General features: G+C 26.1%; 1 protein-coding gene across 3 annotated transcripts in view; it reads left to right on the forward strand.

Annotated features, from left to right (window-relative positions):
• Nucleotides 1-1,925: 1,925 nt before the first annotated feature.
• LOC107884467 overlaps nt 1,926-8,964 on the forward strand; it is a 19,998-nt gene continuing 12,959 nt past the window's right edge. For 2 of the 3 annotated variants that reach the window (XM_016806613.2, XM_016806612.2), the window contains exon 1: nt 1,942-2,230. The gene's annotated coding sequence lies outside the window, so the exon portion shown is untranslated. Of the gene's footprint in view, nt 2,231-8,964 lie in introns of all 3 variants that reach the window. The other variant, XM_029491401.1, reaches the window with a different exon arrangement.

Below are 8,964 nucleotides of genomic sequence, written 5' to 3' on the forward strand. Positions count from 1 at the left end.
TTACACATATAAAGATAAGAAATTACGATGAGTAGGGCCCAATGACGTTACACGTCTTTTTTCAATTGCTCATAACTTATTGAATAATGTGAGTAGAAACGTAAAACCTATACCATTATCCTTAGAATTGAACATTCTTTCAAATAAAAAAAAACTTATTTTTTGTGTTGTGTGGTCCTTTAACAGATGATACTATATTTATTAACAAATTTAAGCAATATTAATCATTTTTAGTTAAAATATGGAAGATATGAATAAATATCTAAATTAAGTTTGTAAAACATGACTGACACTAAATATAATTCTCCAATAGTTTTTCAGTAAATTGTTTATTTATTTAAATTATTTTTAAAAGTTAAATAAAAAATATGTATTCCTTTTTTAGAATAATTCGAAAAATAATTACATTTGATATTCATGTTTCCACATTGAATAAAAGTAATAAATAATGATTAACCAAATGTTAAAATAAATAACAGAATTTTTAGATTGTATGTATCGAACTGAAATTAAACAATTTTTCCATCCAAACTAAAGCAAAAAAATACCATCATCATGATTCATACAATATTATGTATTCATGTACCTATGTGGAAATTGGAATGGAATACTAAGTATATTGAGATACTAGTATTTATCATTTTTGCATATTAATATTTATGGAGGGGAAATTGTAGAATCAATTAGTTTTTACTATCCTAGCATAGAATAGGCAAAGAAAAAAATTAATGATTAATATTCAATATTTTAACAAACAGTTATTACAAATAATAAATGAATAATATGAATTATAATGATCCCAAAATTTATAATTTCATGTATGTTGATAGTATTTTTTATATCATGATATTTAAAATATTTCTGATAATTTCTATCAGTAACTAAAATACATTTTACGATAAACTAGTCTTTAAATTGCCAAGTATAATATATTCTGTAGAATGGAATAACTTTGATTTTGTGGGTCAACTTTGATGAACTTATATTTTTATTCACCAGAGTACCACGATGATCTAATTTTTTTTATGAAACGGGGTTACTTTGATATCACATTAAGAAATATACGAGTACGTGTTAAAGTTGCCTACAACATGTGTAACTTTGATAGCATATTAAAAAGATTGATATCTCTAAAGATAACATAAGAAACATTAAAAAATTGATCATAACTAGCTATAACTAAGATTTAATTTTGAGAGTTTTATCGTTAATATTACAGAAGTTATCCATAAAGCAAAAAGTAAAATTTTCAAAGTAACCCCATTTTACTGTAATTATACTAATATATAAATATATTATATATTAATAATATTATTATTATTGATAAAGTAAATGTATTTTCCTATTTTAATATTAACGAGTTAAAAAGTTACTTTTGGCTTTTCATTAACTTGACTGTTAACTTATTAATTTTCTTTTTTAATTAACATTAAATTAATGGATTAATTTTTTCATTTTAAGAAGTAAGTTAAGTTAGTTTATTTTGTTTTTAATTTTATTATATTTCACTATTATTTCAGTCTATTTCGTTTTCATGTCAAAAAATATTTACCGTGAATTGTTGAAAGTTAAAAATGTATATAATTTGAATCTAACTTTTATGGAAATACTCTGGGGCGGAGTGGGAACCAAATCCAGGCCGGAAGTTTAAAATTTATTTAGGCCACCCACCAAAAATGTTTTCCTCGCTGAGCTCGAATTTGGTTTTTCTATTTACCTATTTCAAAACTACATTCAGTATTATAAAAGTATTTCAATCACTATCTTGCTATTTCTTTTAACTTCTATCTTCTAACACATTATATTAATATACTACTAAGTACTAATACCTGAAAGTTAAATTAGTAGGTATAGTTTAATAATTGAAACAAACGAAATATTAATAATTATACATTGTGTTTTAATGGTTTAGGTACAGTAGGTATAAGGTGATAAGTAATAGATAAATACATACATTATAAACAATATATAATAAAAAAGATTTATACATTCATAATAATAATTTAGATTAAGCTTAGATTTCTCACCAACTGCATTTATGATAATATTATTATCTATTTCCATAAGAATTTTATTTTCAATTGCCATTAGCATAAACGACTCAAGATGTTCATTGGTCATTGAATTCCTCAGTCTGTTTTTTTAAATACTTCAATGTCGAAAATGACCTTTCACAAGCAACTTGCGTAACAGGGATTAAAATGTATTGATATGCTATAGTTAATGTCGGGTAAGCATTTGCAAATAAATTATATTTAATTAAAACATTATAACAACATATTACACAGTTCTTACAGGACTATTGTTACACGGTTTCACAACATCTGTACTCTCTACGTCTTCATTTTCAGAGTCACTTCCATATGACGGTTTATTATACTCCTCATCAACAGATTTTTTTCAAAAATGCCATGATTTTCCAAAATTAAAAAGTTCGTCAGATAGGTTGTTTTTTATTTCATTTTCACTTAAATTATTATCAATAAATGGTTTAATTTTGTGAGATAGTTTTGTTAATGAATCAGTCAGAAGTCCAATTTTTAATAAATTGAAATTTGATGGAGATAATAACAACGACCAAAGTAAAGTGACCAATAATACAAAATGAATATGTATTATCATTGATTATTATAAATACAAAATACTAGTATTACATAGTAGTATTTATAATCAATGGTATTATTAGTTATTATTAGTCATTTGGCATTGCTATATTCGTCGCCACTCAACAGCCCTACAGGGCAGTGGCGTATATAGGGGGGAGGTTTATAATTGCAGGTTTAATTAAACCATTTCATGTATATATACACTGTTTACAGTTTTTCACCATGATTAAAATCGTTTTGAGGAATCAACAAGGAAATGTTAGATTGTCAGAACTTGATTTGTTGACTTTAATGTGTTAAATTCACAATAAGATAACATTAAAATATATATGTATATATGAAATTGTCAATATTTTTTTTAAAAAGAATTAAAAATTAATTTTACATAATAATTATAAAATTAAATTTCGCAATTTGTATTTGTATTTATAACCACCCAGCTCCATAATAAATGTATAGTTATGGCTATGTTAGTCGCGCTATGCAGTATGCTGACTATTGATAAATTGGCCCATAGTGAAAATAATTTGTATATACGCCACTGCTACAAGGTACAGATAAACAACTTGCAGGTTTCAACAGGCGGAAATGCGTCGAATCTGTAATTTATAATTTCTTTTAAATTTCTTTTTAATTCTTAATTTCTTTATAATTTCTAGTAGGTAATTAGTTCTGTTGGATTAAACAGAGACCACACACTGTCCGAGTGTTTTAATATAAAAATAACCGACCTATATCAATATTTTATTGCTTTGATTTTATTTGATGTCTATATTTATGTACTAAATATTTTGTGATTTTATATCCAAAGTTCTCTCATAAGAGTATACGATTGTACGAGACTATTACAATGTACTATTATTGCATTAATAATATTTGTAATACAATATTTTAATAGAAACAAATTTTTGCGCATTTAGCATTAACTAATAATTGTAAATTAAATTAAATAAAAAAAAAAATCTAACAAAATAGCCAGGCCATCTGGCCTTAATACTGTATTAAGTATAAACACTATAGTGTATAATTTAGTTTTGGGTTGAAAAAAATTAAGTACGCTAGCGTTGTATAAACAATTAAACTTTTTTTAACTTGACCTACGTTTAAATTAACTTTTAACTTTTTGTTATTAATTTGTTACCAATTGGTGCATATTAACTTAACTTGAGTTAAAAAAAAAATCATTATCTTGCCGAGCCTCGATAAAAAGGTCTATTATTTAATTATTTGTTTGTCTTCGAAACTTTATTATAATTATATACCTACCTAGTACCTATTATTTTATCATTTGTTTATCTTCAAAAGTTCAAAACTGTCATGGTGGGCAGTCCAGTATTGCCGACTCTCCCCTAAAAAATTTTAGTTAGTATCGAAAAACCCCTTGTATTACCCCTTTTCCGCGGTTTTATATATAGGTGTTACTGTGTTAGCAATAAATTCTTCTTATTAGCAAGACCGTTTTGCTTTGCCTAGTAAGTATAATAATCTATAATATCCAAATTATTTATTTTTAAAAAGTCTACTAAGTATATTAACTGTTTAGAAACAATCATTTTTATAAAAATTGATTTAATATTTGCTATTTTTCTAAAAGAAAATCTAAACAAAGGCTTTCGCACCTAATTAATATATATTTCTTCAAAATGTACACCTATTTACATTGGTATTTGGTACCTAATAGCAAATCCATCCAATAAAATTAAAATGTTAAATTTTAATTATAATATTCGGCTTGGGTTTAAGAAGGTAACTTAAAGGTTAAAGCGCAAATAGCATTTATTTCTTAAATAAATCCAAAATTGTAATTAAACCATTATCATCATTTTGATACCTATTTGTTATTATAATTATGTAAAAAATGAATTACTAAAATAATAGGACGTAATTATTTTTAAATTACATAAAATTACTAAAATCGTTATTCTCCGTTTAAACTTTAAATTTCTATAACTAGGTACATTCATCTAAATTTGAACTTAAACTATCTATTTAAATAAATAGCGTTTAAATAATTTTTACAACACGAAATACGAGAAACTTTGTTTAAAATTTTCAATCCTATGCTATAAAAATTTAATATTTTATAAATATTTAACTACAAAATATAATTTGCTAATGTTCGAATGATTTTTTCAACATTTTAATTTTAAATGTTTATAAAAAAAAATCTTTCGTATGCCTTTAATATTTTTCAACAACTATTATAACAACTTATAAGTAATCTTCTATTACATTTTCAAATGTTAGATATGAAACCGAACATTTTTATTAAAAAATAATATTCGTAATTTTGATAAATTTGGCTATTGAACTTTTTTAAAATCTTATTATGTTCGGTAAATGGATCAACATTTGCTAACAATTTAAAGCATCAACGGTTATTTATTTTTAAAACCAAAATTCAAAATTAATTTTGTAAATAATTAATAGTTATTTGTGTAAAAATTCTCATTTTCCCATAATTGTTGTTGTTTTTCCCGGCATTGGTATCTGAAAACTACTAGCCACTTTTTATTTAAAAATATTAAATATACATAGGCATGATTATTTTTTATATGCATTTAAAGTTCAAAATTTATCAAAATTCCGAAAATTAGCAAATTATTTTTCAGTTATAAGTCCATAAAAATTATTTTCATGGATAACGTTTGAAAATGTAATAGAAGATTCTTTATAAGTTAGATACCTGAAAGTAGGTAGGTAATACTATATTTATAGCCATCAGATATTTTTTTTATTTTTTATTAATTTTTTTTAATTATGAAATTTGATTATTTATACAAGTATGTTAAGCTGACATACTGTTTCCGATCAGAATCGTTTTCAGTATACAATGATTTATCATCGAATTCATCTATTATAATGACATAGGTTAGGAGTACTCGACTACTTCTGTAGGTACAGCAGAGTATTATCCACTTGTCCGCCTTTTTTCATATTTTAGGTATAGAAAATTATGTTAATATTATATCATTGTATCATGTATACAAGGTTTTTTTTAATTAAAGCAAAAAACTAATTTTGCGTAGATATTCCCATTTTTCTTAATTCTTATATTTTGAAAACTACTTGGAATTGTCAATTTTTACCTTTCGGCTTTCGAATGTACTAAATAGTTTCACTTTCTCACTAGAAAATATATTACTGAAGTTGAAAAACGTAGCATTATTATACCTACCTATTTCAACTATACCTACTAGATATTATCATAACCTACCTTCACAAAAAAATAACACACATTTGCACATCATAGTAAAATCAGTAGGTACATTCTTTCTGTCTTTAATTTCACTCAGAATCTAAAATAAATTCATACCTATAGGTATAGTGACATATTTTATTATACCTACCTAGGTACCTACTAATAATTTTTGTTTAATAATAGGTTTTAATACAAAAATAACAGACTATATGGTATTGAAAAACGAGGACAAACTAATGGCGAATACAAAATTATTGAAAACGATCGGATTATATCAAATATTGAATTCAAGCTGTCCAAAAGTGTTTGGTTACAATATTTTCAAATGTATAACTATAATCGAAGCATTCAGTGCCGCTGCAGTAATACTTGGGTGCATTTTAAACGCATTCTTCTGCCTGAGCGACTTATACGTGACAACGAGATATTTCACGATTGGTGTGATGTGTGCAATAAATACTTTTAAATTGTGTTGCATAATTGGTTACTCTGATACCATATGGAATTGTTTACATATTATAACGTCCGTCAAATATTTATCATATAAGTATCACAGCAAACGTATGCTTAAAGGTGGTCAAAAGAAATCAAAATTAATTTTGATATTTTACTTAGTTGTGTGGATTCCGGTTTACGTAAATTGGATATTTATGCCGATCGTTCTACAGAATTCTTATTTAAAAGTAGAGGCGGGAAATTTGATTTACCATTACAGGACAAACATACTAAGTCTTGTTTATCCGGCGACCGATAAATTCTACAATGACCATTTTCTAACGTTTTATACTATGGAATTTATTATAATGTTAGTTGGGATTCATGGTGCGTTTATGTTCGACATGTTTCTAATTCTAATGTGTACTACAATCGCGTGTTATTTAAAGACTGTTGCAAATTCATTTAGTACACTTGGGAACGTAGAAGATCACTTTTTGAGTAAGTTATAAATTGCGTTTTAATAATAACTAATATAGGTACCTAGTAAGTACTAGTTACATAGATGCAAATTGGGGGGGGGGGGGGGCTAAGCCCTCCAAAAACCTAAGACACACAATTTTAAAATGCTATATTGCAATGGTTTGCTTGTATATTCAGCCCCCCCCCCCCAAGTCAAATGTTGAAATTGCGCCTATGACTAGTTACTATAGTAGGTATCAGGGACCAGCGTACCTATATCTAAAATCTAAATCATATATATCATTATTAATATTTAAAAATATTGTATTTAGATAACAGTATGCCAACAGTCAGATATAATGAAACAAAAATAATAAATGCTTTCAAGATCATAATTCGAGATCAACAAAAAGTAATAGAGTAAGTCGTAAGTGTATCACATTTAGGTACTAGAATAATAAAATGAGTAGGTAGTAGCCAGTAGGTACTAGGGGTAGTACCTACCTATTCACATTTTATAGCATACCTACCTACTTATTTGAGTTTAATATCTACCTACATATTATAAATTAAAAGGTCCATTAGGAATACATGCACATGCAAGCCAAAAACTAATATGGATACCAATAATTGGTAATTATTACCAACTCTGTAAAAGACAAACCTATTTAATTGTATAGGTAACTCAATGAGAATTAAGGGTACAATTAACATAGGTAGTGATAATTATAATTTAATAACAACATTTAAATATGTTTACTAATGAAGTAATGAACCAATAATAATTAATAATATAATCGTTTTACACTTCTCTTAATTCCTATAATACCTACTATTATACTGAAGCTCATTGCCTCATTCGTCATTCTTGTCATCAATGTCATCCTAAAGTAGTTGTACATACAGTTTTAAAATTTTTAAAATTCACTCTGCACACCTACCTATGCCGTATAATAGATGCCGTGTGTACCTGCTCATTGAATAGACTGGAATACACAACTACTGGAATGGATAAGTTCCATTTTAAATTTTAATCCAATGGTTGATCATTGAATACGATGAAAAATAATTCTGAGAGAAGACTGTTTGTAAGCCTATACCTATATTGATATGGATTAACTACCTACTTTGTTTATTTATATTACTATTAGGAAGTTATTTTTCTCATAGTAGGTTATACAGATATACAGTAAGTTAAACTACTTTTTGTCAAAAACAAATCGTAGATATTTTACAGGTACCTATAGTATTGTAGTAATTATTATATTTATAAGTATACTATATTTCATAATACCATTGATTATATAATACCTATTTTATATATGTATTATATAATCAATGATAATACATATATAAAATAGGTATTGCTGTATTATCTATAAAGTTCTGAGCCAGTACCTCATGGAAAGTATATAGGGTGTGCGTGTGACTGTGTGACGTGTGAATAAGTTCATAGTATATTGGTATAGCCAAATAAATTATTAATATAAATATATTATTCCAGAAACATGAACAATTTTTGCAAAGTAATTCGACCAGTCATACTTTTTCAACTAGCTGCTGTATCATCAGTTATAATATTACTATCCATCATAATAATAATGGTTAAATTACTTCAGCACACATAAATAGGTACACCTTTACAAGATTTATTTTTATACTTCAGGATTATTTTAATGGTTTTCCATTGGCATCTCTAAAGAGCTTCACTTTGATCGCTACACTAATAACATATACATTGGAATTATATTTGATCTGCTACTTACTTAACGATGTCAATGAACAAGTAAGTAGGTATACGATTTCAATACAACTAAACTTCTTGATGTATAATGTTAAATCATATTTCGTTTAATATTTTATTTAATGTAATTCAATACAATTATAAAAAAGCAGGTAAGTGGATGTCGCTCTGCTGTACAGTAGATTACAAGTGGGTCATTGTATAATGGTTGTATTAGATTTGAATTCAATGATATAATATCATCGTATAAGAAAAACGATTCTGAGCGGAGACGGTTTGTCAGTCTGTATATTTTATATTTTGTTATTATTTATTTTATCATGTAAGTTGAATTAATATTAAAATATGATAATTTTTTATTCGTTTCTATGGTGATTAACACAGCGTTACAAATTAAAATCCCATTTTTAGCGTTTTTTTGTAATTTTCCGGGTTGTTTTTCCCGTGGCATTAAATAACTATTAGAAATCGAAAATGACCTCTTTAAAGTACCATCTTGATCCATTTGCTAAAGA

Source organism: Acyrthosiphon pisum, chromosome A3 (genome assembly GCF_005508785.2).
Source record: "Acyrthosiphon pisum isolate AL4f chromosome A3, pea_aphid_22Mar2018_4r6ur, whole genome shotgun sequence".
In the NCBI taxonomy this organism is placed as follows: Eukaryota; Metazoa; Arthropoda; class Insecta; order Hemiptera; family Aphididae; genus Acyrthosiphon; species Acyrthosiphon pisum.